Source organism: Panthera tigris, chromosome E1 (genome assembly GCF_018350195.1).
Source record: "Panthera tigris isolate Pti1 chromosome E1, P.tigris_Pti1_mat1.1, whole genome shotgun sequence".
Taxonomy (NCBI): Eukaryota; Metazoa; Chordata; class Mammalia; order Carnivora; family Felidae; genus Panthera; species Panthera tigris.
The window spans coordinates 14,005,791-14,024,359 of NC_056673.1; positions in this window are offsets into that span (position 1 = coordinate 14,005,791).

The following is an 18,569-nucleotide window of genomic DNA, read 5'->3' on the forward strand; positions in this document are numbered from 1 at the left end:
ACAGGGAGCAGAGGGTATGAGGGCACCTGCAGCAGGTACGTCCTCTCTGAAACTGAAGCCACCTCTACCAAATTGCCTCAACACCCTGGGTTGAGCAGGAACCCCAGCCAGATGAGCCCTGGTCCTACCCACGTTTAGCATCTGCCTCTACCCAGAAACTTCTGTGGCTCGTCAGCTCCAGTCCCCCATCCCAGCCCCCAAGCAGGTCCCCAAGCTCACCCCCAATGTTCAACATCTTGGAAAGGAGAGGGGACCTGAGGTAGTTTCTTGAAACCTGAGCAGCCAGATCTAGCAGACAGCCACCCTGCCCCACCCCTGGACTCGGAAAACCCCATACACCTCCTTGGAGGTGAGGACAGAGCCTCCCCCAACTTCTACCCAAGTCACAAAGATATGATGGGACTCTCCTGGGGGAAATCACTCTTGGGACCTCACACACCCTGAGTCACTCCCAGCCTCCCTACCCAACCCACCCCTACCCCCCCCCCACACACACACAGCTGTTTGAGCTCTCCTTACCCTGCAGCAAAAACAGTGGGGGGGGGGGAGGGGGTTCTTCCCTCTCCATGGGAAACTGAGGCCTGTCGAGCTTAAGGTACAGCCACAGGATCACAAATCATGAAAAGAACCCAAGAGCCCTGGCGCCCAGCCCAGGACAACCCTATTATTCCCTAAGGAGGCTGCTCTGAAGGGGGCCACTCAACAGAGGCAGATCCCAGGCATTCAGAGCCCAAACCCCACTTGCATGTAAATGCCCTTTGGTTTGTTAAGGGTGTGGAGGGAGCTGCAGGAAACATGAGGGGAAAGAAGGATGTCCCCCCAGCTAGCTCCCAGGTCCAGACACGCAGTATCTGGTGGTGGCAAAGCCAAGTGGACTCTGCACAGTTCTGAGGTCCCCTGAACACACACCTGCCCTGGAACCCCACCCAAGGCTGACTCCCCCCTCACTCACTCACCCAGGGCCTCCAGAAATGAGCAGCAGGCTGGTGGCTGGCCCTGCCCGGGAGGTCCATTAAGGCCTCTCTGCCAGAACCCCGTCATCCTAGCTCCCCTCTCCGCAACAGGCACAGGTTGGAGTGAGGATGGGGTGGGGTTTACGGCCTTTTGGCAAAACAAACAGACAAACAAAACCAGCCTAGTCACAGGTCCTCCTGGGGTTCCGGCTGTTTCCTTCTACCACCACCTGTAAACACCCCACCTCTGACCTCCACCTCGGTCAGCTTCTCTAGCCAGAGACTTTGACAGGGTCTGAGCAACATCTCACGCACACACACACACCCTGATACATGATGTGTGTGCGCAATGCCCACCCGCATGGATTGCTGAGGACAGTCACCCCATCTCCGAAACACAACCCATTACGCTTAATTACCCTGTGGGATCACAGCACAGAGCTCACACACGTACGGGCTGTCTTTCTCCTTGCGAACACACGCATTTACACTCATAACATACGCCCCGATTCCGCGTTCAGTCACACCCGGGACTCGCGCCCTGATCCAGGCTGTTTATGCATAGAATCACCACCCAGCCCCGGACCCACTGACCTTCTCCGACGCACGGCGCAGAGCTCACTCCTCGACGTGGACCGAATGTCAACAGTCAGCGGCGGCTGCTCACCCCGCCCGTGCGCCCGCAACGGCGGCGTCCTCCCATCGCCATCCGGACCCGGGCCCCCTCCCGGCGGCGGGCTTCCCTCGCAGCCCGCCCAGCCGCGTGCGCCGTCACCGCGGCGCGCACACGCGCACGGCCGGCCGGCGGCCGCGAACGCACAAAGCTGCGCCCTCCGCCCCGCCGCCGCCGCCGCCGCCCGCGCACCTGGCGGGCGCGCCCTCCGCCGCCCGGGCCGCGCGCCCCCGCCCCCGCCCCCTCCCACCGCCCTCCCGCCGCCTGCGACGCCGCGGCCCCGCTGCGGGGACGGGGGGCGCGCCGGGGCCCGAGCGCTGAGCCCGCGGCCGGGAAGCTCTCGTCGCCGGCGCTAGGAAACTGCCCCAGGCGGCTCCTCGGGAACAAAGGCGCGAGGCGGGGCACGCGCGCCCGAGGGACCCGGGGGAGAAGAGGGAACAGCCCACCAGCCTGCAGAAGTTTCTGGAGGATGGGGCCGCGGGGCGGTGGCGAAGGGAGGTGTGGAAAGATCCACCATGGGTTCCTGGGCTACGGAGGTGGACACTCTGGGGCTCTCTCCAGCTCTGCGTGGAGTGGATGTAGGGGGGAGGTATGGTGCTACCTGGCCCCCGAAGTAGAAGGCCTCTAGGACTGCCAAACCCCTGAAATGCCCCTGCTTTGTATCCGCAGGCTGGAGCTTTCTTTCATTCACTCCGCAGACATCCTCCCAGCTTCTTGCCAAACCAAGGATGCTCCTGAACTTGAAGGGGTTGGGATGCCTGAGTCTTTTCCTGGGTAACCTCCACACCAGGAAGCGGCTGGAATATGGCTTGTACACCTCACTGATGAGAAGCTCACTCCCTCAGGGGGCAGCCCACGCCGTCCTGAGGCAAATCTAAGGGCTAGAAAGCCATTTCTTCAGTTTTATGGAAATCTGCCTCCCTTCTGTCTGTTGACCATGGATGGCATCACTCTGCTCTAGCCATAATGGATTTCTGCTTCTAGAATATACCTAGGGCCTTGTCCTTGCTGTTCCTCCTGCAATACTTTTCCATCCTGTCTCCTGTGTCCCCTTCCCCCATTCCCCAGCAGCTTCTCCATATGGCTGCCCCCTTGTGTCCTTCAGGACTCAGCTCAAATGTCCCCTTCTCAAAGAGCACTTCCACCTCTTCCAAAGTCCCTACACACCTACTGGTCACCCTATCTCGATGCCCTGTTTTAGCACCTTCAGTATACTGAGCATCTTAAGAAATTCTGTCTGTGTGTCTATGGTCTGCTTTTCCCTCTAGAACATGTACCCTATGGAGGCAGGATCCTTGTCTGCCTTGGGACAAGGCCCTGTAACACCAGCGCCTGACCGAGAGCAAGGTGGAAGGAAGAAAGGAAGGCAGAGGTGGCCAGCCTAGGGGCTGAGTCCCTTCAGCAGTTTTACCCTGAAATGCAACATGCTCGGCCATTCCAGGGTAATCTGGGGCACAGTGTTACCAGAGGAGATGCTCAGTCGCTGTCCACCAAACAAATGAACAAATGAAGGAATCTTCTTCCTAGCGTCTGAGACTCAGAACAGCAGGACATTCCCTCCCCTGCCCTGGACTCTGCCCTGAGCTCTTGCAGCCCCCAGATGCAAGCATTTTCTTAAAACCTAAATCATGGGGCCATATCCAAGCTTCTAGTCAATTGGAACCATGATTCCCATGTCTCCCTCCCAAGTACAGACAGGATTGGAGGCCAAAACGGATTTCTCCTTCATCCCTGTTAAACTGTACCTACTAGCCTTGGACCTAGAATCCAACCTCCAGGGCATTTTGGGTCCCAGTTCTGCCATCTTGCCTGTTGGGATGGTGCCTGGGGTTCGTGCCATCAGCAATGTCACCAGCTTTCCACATCCTTCCTCACCAACCCACTCATAAACACGTGGAGCAGGATTCAGCCAATGGCAACCCACTCATCAAACTACAGTCTTCTACTCCACCACCCAACCTACTTTCTAGTCTAGAAAACTAATCAGAAAAGTGAATAAGCTTCCCCCAGCAGGATGGGTTCCCAGAGAATTCATTTGCTCTTCTTTTTCCAAGCGCCACCAAACCATCTCTCTAATAATTTTTGTAAATGTTTATTTATTTTTGAGAGAGAGACAGACAGACAAACAGAATGCAAGCAGGTGAGGGCAGAGAGAGAGACACAGAATCCAAAGTAGGTCAGCACAGAGCCCGACACGCAGCTCAAACCCATGGACCGTGAGATCATGACCTGAGCCGAAGTCGGATGCTTACCTAACTGAGCCACCCAGCTGCCCCCAAACCATCTCTCTAAAACCAGACTCAGGGAGGGGGGCACCTGGGTGGCTCAGTCAGTTAAGTGTCTGAGTTTTGGTTTTGGTTTCAACTCAGGCCATCTCACCTTTCTTGAGTTCAAGCCCCACATCAGGTCCTGTGCTGACATCTCGGAGCCTGCTTGGGCTCCTCTCTCTCTCTCTCTCTCTCTCTCTCTCTCTCTCTCCCCCCCCCCACCCCTGCTTGTGTGCTCTCATGTGCACATGTGCATGTGTTCTCTTTTTCTCTCTCTCAAAATAAACGTTTAAAATGTTTAAATAAAAATAAATAATAAAAACAAATAAATAATAAAAACAGACTCTGACATGTGACCAGGACAGATGCCGAGTTCCTTATTTATGGTTTCTGGATTTAATTCCTCTTGGCAAAGATAGAAATTACCTTAGCTAGCTCCTGCCTTGGGACACATGCCTTATTCTCTGAGAGGCAGTGTGCATAGTGGTTATAGGCACTGAAAATTACTACCTGTTATTTAACCCCTGTGCCTCAGTTTTGTCATCCGAAATATGGGGAGAACAATGGTACTTAAAGCCTAGCATTGTCAGGAAGACGAAACCAATTTATTCTTATAAAGCATTTACAACATGACACATCATAGGCACTCAAAAAATTAACTATTAATATTCTGTCACAAAAATTAGTATAATCACAGAGTATGGCAGCCTCCTCTTCAACTCCCCTGGGGTGCAGGCTTCCCAAGTATGAAAGCTGAATTTATTTCAAATGGCTTCATCCTGTCTTATGACTGTTTCCCTCCTCCCAGGACTCAGCTCTACTCCTGTGACTCTCAAATGAATTCTTGTTCTTTGGCTCAGCAGATGGAGCAGCTCTGTCAGCTTCAGACCACCTGCATGGGCAGGCGCTCCCACCCTCCACTTCCTCCCTTGCTATTACCTTGCGCAGGTGCAGCTGGCCCACCTGCCACGGGGCTGGCCTCTCCCAGCCTTCCTGCAGGCTCAGAGCCTGCATAGCGCTCATTTGTCATCCCCCCAGTGCCTGTTTAATGAACTCCTTCTCTGAAACAGGACGTCAAGGGGGCGCGTGGGTGGCTCATTCAGTTAAGCGTCAGCCTTCGGCTGAGGTCATGACCTCGTGGTTTGTGGGTTCGAGCCCCGCGTGGGGCTCTGTGCTGACAGCTCAGAGCCTGGAGCCTGCTTCAGATTCTGTGTCTCCCTCTCTCTCTGCCCCTTCCCTGCTCATGCTCCGTCTCTCTTTCTCTCTCAAAAATAAATAAACATTAAGAAAAAGATTGAAACAGGACGTCAGGATAGGGTGGAGAACAAGCCGAAAAAAGGCCCTGCCCCCATAAAGCTTACATTCCGGGGGATGGCGTCATGGACAAGGAACAAATAGACAAAGAAGATCATGTCAGATGGCCGCAAGGGCTTTGAAGGAAAGGTGAGAAGGTGAGGGAGAAGCTACCCCATGTCAGATGGCGAATGGCACGCGATAGGGTTTTGCGTGTTGCCTACAAGTGAATCCGACCATGTGCCCTTCATGTCCACGTGTCACTAGCACGCTCCCAGGGCAGCCACACCAGCCTCTTTCTTTTTCCCTACAAACATTCACAGTTACACACTCGGGATTTCATTTTGGCACCCTTCCCAACAGTCTTGCCTCAAGCTCTAGAGGATGTTCTGTCTTTCCTCTACATTATTTGAAATCCACCCTAAGGTGTCCAGGGCACTTGTCTGACTATCCGTTCCCTGACTACCAAGAGTTCCCCTTTCCCAGGGCTCCTGTCACTCTCACATCATCATCCAATTAATTCTTCCTACAGAGTATCAGACCCAGATCCAGAGCACCCAGCCACCTCACTGTTTCCTGAACCTTCTGAAATCTCGAGGAGACGAGAAGGAGCAGATGCACTTAGCTGAATAGGATTCCTGGCAGATATCTGGGAGGCGAAGTCTCCATGGACTATATCTTATTCCTGGGGTGGCTGGAGAGCAGCTGTACAGCATCACCCCTGTTCTCTTGTTAGCCAGCCCATGATAGGCCCCCCCCCAAAGACATCGCCTCCACTCCTCTTTCACTTAAACCACCCCTGGGAGGTGAGGCCTGCTCACCCTTGACTGTGAGGGTCCTGAGAATTAAGGAGCTAGCGCAAAGAGGTCTTGAGGGGGAAAGTGGAAGAAAGGCTCAGGATCGGGTCTCCCAGAGGCCTTGGGTAGGGGTGAGGCTGCAGCAGGGCTACCCAGGATCTCTGCTGAGACTGCTAATGCTGGTCACACCTGTCCACGGTGCGGTGAAGAGTGGGCAGGGGCCTGGGAGCAGGAATCTGGACCAGGAAAAGCCCTATTGGCCGAGAGTCAGGCTCCCGGCTGGATGCCCTGACAAGGGGAAGGAAGAGACAAGGGAGGCAGGGCTGGCTCCACCCACCCAGGTCAGAGAAGGGGTGGGGAGGCAGCCCAGCAAATTGCCCACCACTCCCCCTCTTAAAGAGGAACCCACTGACCCCAGGCCTTAGGAATCTCTGTAGACATCATTTCACTTGAGACTCATGATCTTCCTGATAGAAGACAGGGAATGCAGGATCATACCCATTTTACAGAGGAGAAAGCAGAGGCAGTGAGCTGCCTGAAATCACTCAGTGCCTTCTAGGCTGAACAAGCACCCAGACTGACAAACTCCTTCCAGAACCCTGGGAGGCTTCTCTACCACTGAGGACAGTGGTTCCCCACTGCAGATTTATGGACCAGTGTAGAGCTGGCTGCATTAAGTATCACCTTTGGGGGCGGGGATGGGGGGTTGGACCCAGCCACAGAGTGAGGAGGGTAAGGGCTGTGGTCCCTTTACCTGGAGGGAGACTCAAGGTCAGCGCGGCTGAGGATGCGATGCTGCTGAGGGCTGTAGAGCCACTGGAAGGCTGTCAGTGTCCTCTCCTCGATTCGGAACCGACCTTCCTGCACATACCTGCAGGCAGGACAGGAGAGAGTGAGGAGATGGGCAGGCAGGGCTCCACAGAGCTTCTTGGGGAAGTTGACTCTGCTTGCTGGAAAAAGACAGATAAAGGGCACCTGTCCCCAAATCTCCCCCCTGTTCATCTGCCAGAAAGCTCTATTTCCAGAAGGCCACTGTTAGAATACCCTGAAGAGGAAGGAGCTATGGGGCTTCAACTTAAGAGATGGAAAAGCTTTATAAAAGTTAGCTGTCTCGGGGTGCCCGAGTGGCTCAGTCAGTTAAGGGTACAACTCTTGATCTTGGCTCAGATCATGATCTCACAGTTCCTGGGATCAAGCCCCCCATCCGGCTCTGTGCTGACAGTAGAAGCCTGCTTGGGATTCTGTCTCTCCCTGTTTCTGCTCCTCTCTCCATCTCTCTCTCTTTCTCAAAATAAATAAATAAACTATATATATATATATATATATATATATATATATATATATATATCTGCCCCTCCTCTGCTCATACTCTGTCTCTCTGTCTCTCAAAAATTAAAAATGTAAAAAAAAAGTGTGCAGTCATTAAAAATGAGGGCGTCCGCTGTGTACTATCATGCAAAGATCTTCAAGGTACATTGTTTTTCTTTTTATATTTTCTCTCATTCCATAGATTGCATCTAAAAAATTGGGTGGGGAGGGCACCTGGGTGACTCAGTTGGTTAAGCATCCGACTTCAGTTCAGGCCATGATCTCACAGTTCATGAGTTTGAGCCCCGCGTCAGGCTCTGCGCTGACAGCTCAGAGCATGGAGCCTGCTTCAGATTCCGTGTCTCTGTCTCTCTCTGCTCCTCCCCTGTTCATGCTCTGCCTCTCACTCTCTCTCTCTCTCTCTCTCTCTCTCAAGCATAAAAAGAGAGAGAGAGAGAGAGCATGAGAGCATGAGTGGGGGAGAGGAAGAAAGAGAGAGGGGGAGACACAGAATCTGAAGCAGGCTTCAGGCTCCAAGCTGTCAGCAGAGAGCCCGACGCAGGGCTCGAACTGATGAATCACAAGACCATGACCTGAGCTGAAATCAGACGCTTAACCGACTGAGCCACCCAGGCGCCCTATAGGTTGCATTTTTTAATTCTTTTGCTGCACAGAGACGCCACATTTTCTTTTTTTTTAACTTTTTTTTGTATTTATTTTGAGAGAGAGAACATAAGGAGGGGAGGGGCAGAGAGAGAGACAGACAGACAGAATACCAAGCAGGCTCCAAGATGTCCAGGCAGAGCCCAATGCAGGGCCCAAACTCACAAACTGTGAGATCATGAGATGAGCCCCAAGATATATGGTGAAGAGAAAAAAATCAAGTGCGGAAATAGCAGTATGGGGGCACCTGGGTGGCTCAGTAAGTTAAGGGTCCAATTCTTGATTTCTGATCAGGTGATGATCTCACCATTGTGGGATCGAGCTCCGGGTCTGGCTCCACACTGGGTGTGGAGCCCACTTGACATTCTCTCTCCCTCTCTCTCTGTCTCTCCCCAACCTCTGGAAAAAAAAAAAAAAAAAAAAAACTCAGTTGTGCAGCTGCTGTGATTTTGTCCAGTGAATGGGACACAGGCTATTCGCTGGGGGAGGGGAGCCCCCAGAAGGCAGGGTGCTGGAGAGCAGAGGGCTCGTATTGCTCCTGGACCTCCCACATCAGAGCATCTGTCTCCTTTCACTCTCTTCAACACGATCCGTTGGGCATTTGGGGAAGATCATCCAGGCTGGTGGGTGGAAAATGGCAGGACTGTCAGGTCCAGATGGGACCGTGGTGGCTTGTACAAAGACACAGTGTTGGAGACGGAGGGAGGACCCTTCAGTGAGCTAAGGAGGCAGTGTTGGCTGGGCCCGGTGACGGGCTGGACAAGGGTGAAGTGGGAGACAGGCAGCACAGTTGTTCCCAGTTCCGGGTTTGTGAAGGCAGCTGGCACTAAACAAGAACAGATTTGGGAGGGAAGATCATGACATCAGTTTGGAACATGACCTTCCTTTGTGATACGCTTCCTGCCCCAAGATGACTCCCCTCTTATAAAACCTGTTCAAAACTTGGTTCCTCCAGGAAGCCCACCCTGATTAATCCCATCCTATTCCGATGACAAGTTTCTGTGCCTTTCCCCACCCTTGGGCTCCTCAGTGACGTCCCCTCACTTCCAGGCTGATAGACCATGACAGGGCTGTCCTTGACCCCACCAAGCACACACAGGTCCCCAGGCGGAGGGAGAAGTAGACCCACTCAGGACCCATCCCCACCCAAGCTCTCTCCTCATCCACCACTCGCTTGAGCCTCTATGTGGAATACAAACCACCTCAGCTACCACGAGTCCCAGATGCCTCGTCTGTAAAATGGGAGTAACAATAACACCCACTTTAAAGGGTTGTTGCAAAGATTAAATGAAAAATGTTCGGGAAGTCCTCGTCACGTGATCGTCTTTATCGCCTTCCCTCCCCACTATCCTCATCGGCCGTCACCAAGTCACAGGTCTTACATGCTTTACGTACGACAGACAAACCCACACCCTCTAAGCCTCACATCAAACCCCTTGGAATGGGGGAAGCTGGGTGGCTCAGTGGGTTAAGCATCCGACTTGATCTGGGCTCAGGTCATGATCTCAGGTTCATGGGATCAAGCCCCGTGTCGGGCTCTGCACTGAAAGCATGGAGCCTGCTTGGGATTCTGTCCTCCCTCTCTCTCAGTCCCTTCCCTCTTCATGTGGGATTTCTCTCTCTCTTTCTCTCTTTCTCTCTCTCTCTCTCTCTCCCTCCCTCAAAAGAAATAAATTAATTTTTTTAATTTTTTTTAACGTTTATTTATTTTTGAGACAGAGAGAGACAGAGCATGAACAGGGGAGGGGCAGAGAGAGAGAGGGAGACACAGAATCTGAAACAGGCTCCAGACTCTGAGCTGTCAGCACAGAGCCCGACACGGGGCTTGAACTCATGGACCGTGAGATCATGACCTGAGCCGAAGTCAGACGCTTAACCGACCAAGCCACCCAGGCGCCCCAAATTAATTTAAAAAAAAAAAAAAAAAAAAAAAAAAAAAAAAAAAAAAAAAAACCTTGGAATGGGTTGATCCCATTTTAGAGATAAGGAAGAAGAGGCCAGGGGAGAGAAGTGAACTTGTCCAAGGTCACACATGCAGGAGGCAGCAGAGGCTGGCCTTCCTTGTCAGCTCATGGCATCCAGTGTCCTCCTAACCAGTCCCTTCCACGTACATAGAGTCTCTCCCTCCCCCATACCAGCCCCCACTTCCCGACACAGACCTTGTTAGCTCCTTCCCTGCCCAACAATGTTAGTGCCTCCCCAGTGCATTCAAGTATCTTCCAAACTGTTCACCCAAGAGCCCAATCTCTCCCCCACTTTGTTCTCTTCCAGTCTTTTCCTACTGTATCATGCCACCGCCCCCACATTTACATGTATGGGCCTCCGCGTTCTTCATCTGTTTGTCCTTCTCCAAACATGTCCTGCCTGTTCTTTTTTTTTTTTTTTAATGTTTATTTGTTTTAGAGAGAGAGAGAGAGAGCAGGGGAGGGGCAGAGAGAGAGGGAGACACAGAATCCAAAGCAGGCTCCAGGCTCTGAGCTGTCAGCACAGAACCTGACGCGGGGCTCAAACCCATGAACTGTGAGATCATGACCTGAGCCAAAGTCGGACGCTTAACCGACAGGTGCCCCCGTCCTGGCTGTTCTTACCTCAGAGCCTTGGCTCAGGCTGTGCTCTGACTTTAACTGCCCTCCCTCCATCTCTAACCCAGACGTGCCCACCTTGCCTCAACTCCTCACACCACACTGCCTCTAAGGATCTGTCCCCGGTCCTCTAACCAGAATGCAAGATCCAGGGCTCCAGGGAGGCTCTGCTTAACCTCGATCACAACACTGCTCTCTGCCCACCTGTACCTGCATTATTTATGTGCCTGTCTGTCTCCTGCTAAGTGTAAAGACTGTGTCTGATCATCTCTGAAATTCCCGTAACATCCTCTCCCCAAAGCCAAGCCTGCCAAAGTCACAACAGCAACAGTGATCTACTCATTACATCCTTGGGGAGCTTCCTTCACAGAATGCTCGGACACGGATTATCTCTATTAACGAATCCAATTTGTTGACTTAGCGTATTTGCTGTATTGGACCACACTGGCTGAATAGAAGCAAAAACAGAACACTCCCATCCCCACATATATCCCCTATTAAGCTGCCATGTACCTGAAATTCTGTTGAACTGAATCCTGGAGGAGATTAAATACTGCAGAGGCTCAACCCTGTAAATCACTTTCAACCGTTGCTCAAACTTGAGCAAGAACCAGCTTCTCAGATTATCCCTGGGAGAGTAAGAGTCAAGAGCCCTGGGCACAGTCAGGGACAAGTGGAAGGGAATGAGAGGAGGAAGGGTAAGAGTGGCTGGGAGAAACAGGCCCCAGGCGGTGGGGGTGGGGTGACACCTTCAAGAGGATGTGACCCATCACCAAAAGAGAAAGAGGTCAGGCACCTTACAGGTTAAGCCTATTTTTTCAGTTCAACACCCGGGTAGGTCAGGCAGCTATTGAAATCTGAGCCTTGCCAACGTGAAGCTAAGCGAAAGAAGCCAGTCACAAAAGACCACAGACTGTATGATTCCATTTATGTGAAATGTCCAGAATAAGCAAATCCATAGAAACAGAAAGTAGATTCGTGTTGCTTAAGGCTGGGAGTGGGTAGAAGGGGTGAGACGGGAGTTGGAAGGGGATGGAGATGATGGAGAAATGCTAATGGCTGGAGGGTTTCTTTCCGGGGAGATGAAAATGTTCTAAAATTGATTATGGTGAGGGTTGCACAATTCTGTGAAATACTAAAAACCATTGAATTTTACACATTCAGTGGGTGAGTTGTAGGATATGTGCATTCTATTTTAATAAAGATCTTATTACAAAAAATCCATGAGTGCACTGACATAAACGATTAATAAAAAAATAAATAAATAAATGGGGGAAAGAGGCAAATCTTCCATGCAGAAGAATTCCAAACAATATACATAAAAACTCAGCCCTCCAGGGAACAGACCACAACTCCACTCTACTTACATGTGAACTTCACATAGTAACTTCCTTCCAGCGTACTCTATGGGAAGGGGGAGGGGAAACAGTAACCTTCCAGCAGCAAAGCCCAGCAAACACTAGCTCAGCCAGGTGACCAAAGTCAATGTCCACAGTGATAAATCATGTTGATTGTATGTACCCTTAATATGATGTGATGAAATGGCAGCCCATCCCTGTGGTCCTTCTCCCAGAAACTCATAACCCCTAATTATGAAGGTTTTTCTCTAATCATGAGAAAACTATCAGTCAAATTCCAATTGACGGACGTTCTACAAAAAGATCAGTACTTCCCAAAATTGCCAAGGTCATCAAAAACAAGGAGTCTGAGAAACTGTCCCAGCCAACAGGAGCTTAAGGAGACATGACAAGTAAAGGTAATGCAGTGTCCAGATGGGGCCCTAGAACAGAAAAAGGACATTAAGGGAAAACTAAGGAATCTGAATAATTTATGGATTTTAGTTCATAATGCTATCAATATTGGCTCATTAGTGTAACAATGTATCATACTCATGTAAGATGCTCAGGGGAAACTGAGTGTAGGGTGTATGGGAACTCTCTGTACATCTTCTCAATTTTTCTGTAAATCTAAAACTGTGCTAAAATATAAAACTTGCAGGGATGCCTGGGTGACTCAGTTAAGCGGCTAACTTCAGCTCAGGTCATGATCTCGCGGTCCGTGAGTTTGAGCCCCGCGTTGGGCTCTGTGCTGACAGCTCAGAGCCTGGAGCCTGCTTCAGATTCTGTGTCTCCCTCTCTCTGACCCTCCCCCGTTCATGCTCTGTCTCTCTCTGTCTCAAAAATAAATAAACGTTAAAAAAAATTTTTTAATAAAAAATTTAAAAAAAATATAAAACTTGCCAAAAAAAAAAAACACTAATTCCCATGATAAACAAAGACCTTTTACAGATCAACATGAAAAAAATTATTTAATGAGCAAACCAGTAGAAAAGGGCCAAGGAAATGAATGAATGGTTTACAAAAGTAGAAACACAAAAGGCCAATAAACATGAAAAAAAAAGGAATTTTAAAGCAATGAAAAGTACAAGAACAAGAGAGAATATTCTTTCACTGGTGAGACCAGCCAAGACTTAAAAGTCTGTTAATTCCCAGTGTGAGCAAAGTTGTGCGGAAAGTGGGATCTCACACATCACTGCAGATAATATATAATGGCAGTTTCTTTGGAGGTCAGCTTGGCAGGATCTTTCACAATGTGCACATGCTTCTACTCTGTAATTTCACTTTTTTTAATTTTTTTTTTTTTTACCGTTTACTTTTGAGAGAGAGAGCGAGACAGAGCACAACTGGGGGAGGGGCAGAGAGAGAGGGAGACAGAATCGGAAGCAGGCTCCAAGCTCTGAGCTGTCGGCACAGAGCCCGATGGGGGACTTGGACTCCCAAACTGTGAGATCATCACCTCAGCTGAAGCTGGATGCTTAACCCACGGAGCCACCCAGGTGCCCCTGAAATTTTACTTTGAAAAGTGTATGCCACCATTACCTCTGCACATGTTTTTACAGAATAGGTTTAAAGTGTCTAATATCAAAATGTTCAAAATACCATAAAAGGTCATCAACAGAAGCTGGGTAGAGAAATTATGGTCCAATTTATAGTGGAATACTCTGCAGCCAGTACAAAGAACATTGCCCATGCGCACTGCACCACCTCTCAATGACTTACACAGCCTTAGCCTCAAAGCTTAGCTCCCTCCCCGACTCTAAGGCCCCACCATCAGAAACTGGGCAGGGCCCAGCACAGGCTCTCAGACATAATGGGAATGCTGAAAAGCATACATATTTAACAACCTGTGCTGATAAACCCAAGCAAATTCTCATTTCATTTTTGGTACTTTATGGAGAGTTTGGAGGAAAGTCCAATGGAAGAGGGCTATTCTGAAAAGGTAAATGAACATACATGAGGATATTTTTTTATATATACCGATCATTATAATATCATGCAGAGTATTTTCACTGCCCTAAAAATCCTCTGTGCTCTGCCTACTCATCCCCCCCCCCACCCACACTGCACACACAAGACCGCAGGCAACCACTCATCTTTTTATTGTCTCTTTAGTTTTGCCTTAGAATGTCACAGAGTTGGAATCATACAGCATGCAGCTGCTTTCCCTTAGTTATATGTATTTATGGTCCCTCCACGTCTTTTCATGGCTTGATGGCTCATATCTCCTTAATGCAGAATGATGTTCTATTGTCTGGCTGTAACAGTTCATTTATCCATTCACCTACTGAAGAACACCCTGGTTGAAGCCAAGTTTTAGCAACTATGAATAAAGATGATATAAAGATCCATGTACAGGTATTTGTGTGGACATAAGTTTTCAGCTCCTCTGGGTAAATACTGAGGAGTGTGATTGTTCGATCATACGGTAAGACTATGCTTTGGGAACGCAAGCTGGTGCAGCCACTGTGGAAAACAGTGTGGAGGTTCCTCAAAAAACTAAAAATCGAACTACCCTAAGACCCAGCAATTGCACTACTAGGCATTGATCCATGGGATACAGGTGTGCTGTTTCGAAGGGACACATGCACCCCCATGTTTATAGCAGCACTATCAACAATAGCCAAAGCATGGAAAGAGCCCAAATGTCCATCGATGGATGAATGGATAAAGAAAATGTGGTATATATATACATACAGTGGAGTATTACTCGGCAATCAAAAAGAATGAAATCTTGCCATTTACAACTACGTGGATGGAACTGGAGGATATTATGCTAAGTGAAATTAGTCAGTTAGAGAAAGACAAAATCATATGACTTCACTCATATGAGGACTTTAAGAGACAAAACAGATGAACATAAGGGAAGGGAAGCAAAAATAATTTTAAAACAGGGAGGGAGACAAAACAGAAGAGACTCATAAATATGGAGAACAAACAGGGGGTTGCTGGAGGGGTTGTGGGAGGAAGGATGGGCTAAATGGGTAAGGGGCACTAAGGAATCTACTCCTGAAATCATTGTTGCACTATATGCTAACTAATTTGGGTGTAAATTTTTAAAAAATTAAAAATAAAGTTAAAAAAAAGAAAAGGAAAAAAATAAAAATAAAAAGTTGATTCTCAGGCAAAAAAAAAAAAAAGTCTATGCTTAATTTTGTAACAAACCACCAAACCATCTTCCAAAGTACCCATCTTGCATTCCCACCAGCAATTTTTGAGGTTCCCTGTTACTCCTCATCCTCACCAGCGGTTGGCATCACAAATATTCCAGCATTTGGTGAGCCTAACAAGTATGCAGTACGGGGTGCCTGGGTGGCTCAGTGGGCTAAGCGTCTGACTTCAGCTCAGGTCGTGATCTCATGGTTTGTGAGTTTGAGCCCCACGTCAGGCTCTGTGCCGACAGCTCAGAGCCTGGGTCCTGCTCCGGATTCTGTGTCTCCCTCTCTCTCTGCCCCTCCTAGCTTGTGCTCTGTGTGTCTCTCTCTCAAAAATAAACATTTTTAAAATTAAAAAAAAAAAAGTGAGCAGTAATATCAGTTTAAGCCACTATTTTTTAAAAGCATACATTTCAACAGATTATTGATATGGTTTTTTAAATATCCTAATTCTCAAAAGATTCTAATTCTCCCACAAACCTGAACTTGGTAATTTACCGCAGTTAGACCTTAAACGGTGATTCCACCTTTTCATTTTTAAAAAGCATTTGAAGCATCTTATTTTTTTAAAGAACCACTAAAGTCTCACCCCATATTCTGTGGTTATTTAGGTGTGTCTATACTCTTATGTACCGTGAACACATGAAAAGATTAACCAATCTGAACAGCAGGAAAAAATTTATTACCAAGTTGTTCAACAGCTCTACAGATGCATTTATTTCCTATGGAACTGGTACAAGACTATACCAATAGCTTAGGATATGAATGTGTTTGTATCTCTTTTTTTTTCTAATTAGTTGTTTGAATCCTCCTTAACCTCTATTATTATAAGGTTTAATATCTTGCTTTTGAATGCTCCAAAAACCCCAGAGCCTTACTTAGTTCTGCTTCTGAAATACCAGATGTGGAGAGAACTGTAGACAGCAGCCCTCTATTGCTCTTCCTCTCTGCACCACAAGGTGGCACTGTTGAATGCCAGTCCTGCACAGCCCCATGGACAAGTAAACTGCAGCGGGAAGGTCTTTGTTCTGTTATCTGCTGTCTCTGCAGTGGTGTCCCACACTTGGGCTCCAAAGTTGGCTCCTTTGGCTCATGTTCAGATGTTATTCCCCCAGTGAGACCTTGAGCAGCATCCACCAGCTTCCAGGTGTTGAGCCTGAATCATTCACTGTTTAGGCTCCCAAGTTTTTCTAGGTAAGCATTATGGACTGAGTGTTTGTGTCCCCATCCCCATCCCCTCACCCCTGCCTCAAATTCATATATTGAGGCCCTTCCCCCCAATAAACTATATGAAGGATAGGAATTTTGTGGCACTAAGGTTGAGTAGGGCCCTGATCCAATAGGATCCGAATCCTTAGAAGAAAAGACACCAGAGAGCTTGTGTGCTCTCTCATCATGTTGAGGACACAGTGAGAAGGCAGCCATCTGTGAGCCAGGAAGAGGGCTCTCACCAGAGCCTGACCATGCTGGCAGCCTGATCTTGGACTTCTGAGAAAATAAATGTCTATTGTTTAAGCCACCCAGTCTGTGGTGTTTTCTCTCTCTCCCTCTCTTCTTTTTTTTTTTTTTTTTTTTTTTTGTTAAATGTATAAATAAATTAAAAAGAGCACTTCTTATATTTAACATATTAACATTTAGCCTGTTTTGTGTAAATATTGTTATCCAGTTTCTAGTTTGCCTTTTCAACATTATTGTGGGTTTGCATGAGTTTTTGTTGCCCAATAATTTACCATTCATCACCCTCTCTACCACTCAAAATTCTGTGGTTGGGGTAGAGCTGACCCCAACCCTCAGTGCCCTAAGTGGGCACATGACCCAGCCCGGCTAATGTGAGCAGTCCATCTCCCTGCCAACGGTGATTGGCTCAGGGATGGTCATGCAAGGAAAGTCAGGCCAATGAGATGACATCCTGAGACTCTGGCTGGAACTACTGAGAAAGGAGAGCTTTTTCCATGAGGGTTGCTAACCTGAGAGCTGCCTACAGCTGCTGATAGCCAACTTGCCTCCACAAGGGAAAAAGAGCAAAACAGAGGAAAGCAGAGGAGCAAAGAGCATAGAGCATTATTTGGTGACATTTGAGCACCTAAGAGCAGTTGTGCCTGAAACGTGAAAAGTCCCTGGACTTCTCAGTTCTGTGAGCCAATAAATCCCCTTTTTCTCTTAAACCTATTTGAGTGGAGCAAACTAACTCAATCCTGGGACCAGGGGCCAAGGCTGGCCATATTGGGAGTGTGCCATGATGATCAGAGTGTGTCTTCCCCTCAAGAGTGCTCCCTGCCAAGATGCCCGACCATTCAAGTCATATCTTCAGGAACTTTTCATGGCAATGAGCTTTTACCTGGGGTGAAAGGCAACCCAAAACCTAACTAGGGCACTAACAATAATCAATAATTAATGCATCATCAGGTTCAGCCCAAGATCGAACCCAACCAGGCAGTACCAAGGCAGAGAAGCAAAGAGATTTAGAGCAGGAATCCAAGCTCTGCCCCTTTTATTTTTTTTTTTATTTTTTTAACATTTATTTATTTTTGAGACAGAGAGAGACAGAGCATGAACGGGGGAGGGTCAGAGAGAGGGAAACACAGAATCTGAAACAGGCTCCAGGCTCTGAGCTGTCAGCACAGAGCCCGACGCGGGTCTTGAACTCACGGACCGTGAGATCATGACCTGAGCCGAAGTCAGCCGCTTAACCGACTGAGCCACCCAGGCACCCCCAAGCTCTGCCCCTTTTAAACTTCCTATTTCCTCCTGGGTGAAGCAGGGAAAGAATTAAACTAAGCAAACTGATCTGGGAGGCCCTGGGATTCTAGAGTGGTGCCTCTTTCCCAGGGAGAGGACACTGGGTAACTGCCAGCTCTCCACCAACTCTTCAAACAGATTAACTCTACTTTGATTTATGTATTGGGGTTTCATTTGAAAATTAAACTTCCAAATAATAATCTTGACTATTTGGACTTTGATTTTTAGAATCCTCCCGGAGCAGAGGTGGCCTGAGCAGGCTGGAAACCCAATGCCCCCCTCCCGTCCGGACCTGCTAGGATTTTCTGACAAGGTGAACTTGGATGTATGGCCAGGCTGGGTGGGATGGGTGATCCAGAAAATAAGCAAAACAGAGGAGCGGTTAACCCCCTGGGCAAGAACTGCATACAAACCCTGACTCGTGGGCTTGTTTGCTGGGTGGTCTTGACGCACCACTTTCCTTCTCCAAGCTTCAGTTTCCTCATCTGTGAAATGAGGGTGCTAATACCTTCCTCTGAGTATCACTGTGAAGAGTCACTGCAACACCTGGGTCCTGGAGCCAGCAGGAAGCGTTTAGGACGCACAGGTTGTTATTGCTGATGACATTATTGCTATCTGTATTCCTGCTACAAAACATACCGGGTGCCATGTGTCAGAAGGTTACTTCAGAGATGGCCCTGGTCCTGATACGGGTGGGATGATGTGGGGTGAGGAGGGTCCCGGCCAGACATGCTCCTTTGTTTCTCGAGTCCTCCCCAGAGCAGGGGTGGGCTGAGCAGGCTGCCTTGCATTCTAACGCCCG